This window comes from Chenopodium quinoa, unplaced genomic scaffold (assembly GCF_001683475.1).
Source record: "Chenopodium quinoa cultivar QQ74 unplaced genomic scaffold, ASM168347v1, whole genome shotgun sequence".
In the NCBI taxonomy this organism is placed as follows: Eukaryota; Viridiplantae; Streptophyta; class Magnoliopsida; order Caryophyllales; family Amaranthaceae; genus Chenopodium; species Chenopodium quinoa.
This window is the reverse complement of record NW_018743252.1, coordinates 4,052,854-4,056,806: the sequence shown is the minus strand read 5'-3', so window position 1 is coordinate 4,056,806 and position 3,953 is coordinate 4,052,854.

Genomic DNA, 3,953 nt, shown 5'->3' with positions numbered 1-3,953 from the left:
GGTACATATGTGGGTAAGTAATTACCTACGTCGTGTACTTGGAGAACTGGGGGGAAATGCTGCCGGATTTTCCTTAAAATTGGAAAGTTGACATACATTCACTAGTGAGAGTAAACGTTCAAGGATGGGTTAGGTTGGAGTGATAAGGACCCTTTGGAAGCATATATTCATTTGTGTATGTATATGAAAGTTATATGCATGGTGTGTGTTTGAATTTGATTTATATATATAGTAGATGTAGCAATTATAGATTATTATTCGTAATATGTTGCCATGTTTAGAGACAATTTACTTAATGGAGAAGGATCGTGGATGGATGTATGGTAGACGTGATACATTGGAATTCTTTAATGGGGTTCAAGAGTTTTGCGAGACGGCTTCATCTTATCAGCGCATAATGGGTTTCGAGTGCCTCTATTGTCCTTGTGTTGATTATAATAATGTGAAGGTGGTCAATAGTGTTGATATCATTAGAGATCATGTAGTTTGTCGTGGGTTTAGGGTTAAATATCATGTGTGGATTTGGCATGGTGAAGAAGGAGAGTACAGTGGGGATGTTATTGGGTATGATGTGCATGATGATAGAAGCAATGATATCCGTGTGGACGAGGAATACAAGAATGATGAACATATTGTTGATGATGGTGCTGAGGAGGGATTTGAGGATGATCATGTGGATGAGGTTGAGGATGAAGGTGTGGATGAGATGATGGGTGGTTTTGAAGGTGACGTGTTTGAGTCATTATCGGAGGCTTCTAAAAAGCCTTTGTATCCTGGGTGAAAAAAATACTCCAAACTATCAGCCGTGCTAACTCTTTTTAACATTAAGTCGAAGCATGGGTGGACGGACAGTAGTTTTACTTCCTTGTTGAGCGTGTTAAGTGAGATGTTGCCCGATGGGAATGAAATTCCTAAGTCTTACTATTACGCTAAGAAGCTCATGTGTCCATTTGGTTTGGAGTATAAGAAGATACATGCATGTCCTAATGATTGTATTCTTTACCGAAATGAATATGAACAATTGGAGGAGTGTCCAAGATGCAAGAAGTCGCGCTACAAGCGCAAGAGTTGCAATGCTGGTACGAAGGGACCTCCTGCTAAGGTGTTGTGGTATCTTCCCATAATTCCAAGGTTTAAGCGTCTGTTCTCTTTACCAAAAGACGCTAAAAACTTGAGGTGGCATGCAGAGGGAAGAAAGAAAAACAGAATGCTGAAGCACCCAACCGACTCCCCGCAATGGAAGAACCTTGATATGAAGTTTGGGGAATTTGGTGATGAAGTCAGAAATTTAAGGCTTGGTTTGTGCACGGACGGGATGAATCCATTTGGCACTCTTAGTACCCAGCACAACACATAGCCGGTACTTTTAGTGATCTACAATTTGCCTCCTTGGTTGCGCATGAAACGGAAATGTGTAATGTTTTCACTCTTGATATCGGGGCCAAGGCAACCTGGAAACGACATAGATGTGTATCTTGCGCCATTTGAGAAAGATGTGGGACGAAGGGGTTTCCGTGTTTGATGCTCATAAGAATGAGATGTTCACATTGCGTGCAGCTCTTATGTGGACCGTTAATGATTTTCCTGCATATGGCAACTTGTCTGGGTATAAGAATAAAGGGAAAAAGGCATGTCCCATTTGTATTGATGATACGCCAAGCAGACGCCTTGATCATTCTTTCAAACAGGTGTATTTAAGGACAAGAAGGTTGCTCAGGCGCGATCACCCGTACCGTCGGCAGAAAAAGGCTTTCGATGGGACGGTGGAAGAGGGGACTGCTCCTAGGCCACTGACTGGTGAGGAGGTTTACGCTCGGGTTAAGGGTGTACGAACAGTATTTGGGAAATCTGAAAAAAGCGGCGGAATCAGTTGCTCTCTTTAAAAAAGAATCAATCTTTTGGTTGCTCCCGTACTGGAAAGAACATGACGTTAGGCACTGTCTTGATGTAATGCATATAGAGAAGAATGTGTGTGACGCTCTTGTGGGAACGCTGATGAATATTCAAAACAAGACAAAGGACGGAAAGGGTGCACGTTTAGATTTGGAAAAGATGGGGGTGCGTCCAGAATTGTGGGTTCAGCAAAGGGTTAGTAAGGGAAAGGAACAGGAAAAGGAAAACGAAATGGGTTCGAAAAAGGGAAAGGGGAAGAGCAAGGGAAAGGGAAAGGCCGCGGATGCGTCGAAGAAGAAAAATGAGGGAAAAGCCAAAGAGGGGAAGACCTATTTACCTCCGGCTTGCTACACATTGTCAAGGGTAGAAAAACGGATGTTTTGTGAATGTCTGTATGGCATTAAGGTTCCATCAGGGTACGCATCTAACATGAAAAGATTTGTATCCTTAAATGGAGAATTGAAGCTGACAAGTATGAAATCTCATGATTGTCATGTTCTAATGCAAGTTTTTCTACCAATTGCAATACGTGGTATTTTGCCAAAGCACGTGAGGGAAGCTATTACAAGCCTCTGTTCGTTTTTCAATACAATATGTAGCAAAGTGCTTGATCCTTGTACACTTGATGCTTTACAGGCGGATGTGGTTGTGACTTTGTGCAAATTTGAGATGTACTTCCCGCCCTCGTTTTTCGACATAATGGTGCATTTGATTCTTCATTTGGTGCGTGAGATTAAGTTGTGCGGTCCAGTGTTCATGAGGTGGTGCTATCCTTTTGAAAGACACATGGGTACATTGTAAGATAAAGTTAGGAATCGGGCTCACCCGGAAGGAAGTATGATTCAAGGGACCGTGGCCGAGGAGATTGGTAATTTTGTGGCCGACTATGTAGCCGTTGCTGAACCTATTGGTATTCCTACTTCTCGACATGAAGGTAGACTTGATGGTCATGGCACAATCGGGTCGAAACGAATGTCACCTGATCGAGAGAAGTTCTTACAAGCACACCTTTATGTGTTGCACCATGTTGCAGATGTTCACCCATATTTAGACGAGCACATGGCTAGCTTGCATGATGAGTATCCGTCGAAAGGTGAAAGGGCGCTGATGCAGTTGCACAATAAGAAGTTTGTGAGTTGGTTTCGTGATCGAGTGATGGGTGGAATGGATGAGAGTGTCACAGCTACAATAAGGTGGCTTGCTTATGGTCCTAGGGATGATGTTCGCTCATTTGAGGAATATGACATAAATGGGTACACATTTTGGACTGAGCGTCAAGATTTGAAATCGTCCTCGACCCAAAACAGTGATGTAACGGTTGTGGCATCGTCAAGGGAGTTTGCAAGTGCTAAGGATAAATCACCCGTTGATGCAGAGTTGTCATACTACGGTCGAATTCAAGAAATATGGGAGCTTGATTATTGTGACTTCACGATTGCTCTTTTCCGGTGTAAGTGGGTTGATAATATCAGGCGTAACGTCAAATTTGATGACTTAACTCTTGTAGATCTTGGCAACCTGAATGATAGTGCGGAACCATTCATCCTTGCATCTCAAGCTAAGCAGGTGTTTTACGTATCTGACCCTGCCGACTCAAAATGGTCTATTGTGCTAGCCGGCAAAAGAAGAATCCTTGGCGTTGGAGATGTCGAGGATGAGGAAGAATATGATGCCTTTGATGACTTGGCACCTTTCACTGTTCCTAGACATGCTGTGCCAAATGAGATAGACGACCAAGCCAATTACATGAGATCAGACCACGATGAAGGAATATTAGTGAGGTACTGTATATTTTCTGTTAGTTTGAATTGCAGGCGTAGAAAGAATTAAAAAATCACATTTTAGGTGAAACTGAATGAAATTGTTGAATTACTTGCCCATTTTTCTTATATTCTTTTAAATGTATAAAGTAACTTGCTTCACCATTTTCTATGTTTATTTGTATTATAATTCAGCAATTTATATATGATTATAAGTTTACCTTACAATTCAGCAGCTAATAACGTGTTATGTTTGTAATGACAGGTTTTAACATCTAATGGCGGACGATCAATACCGTG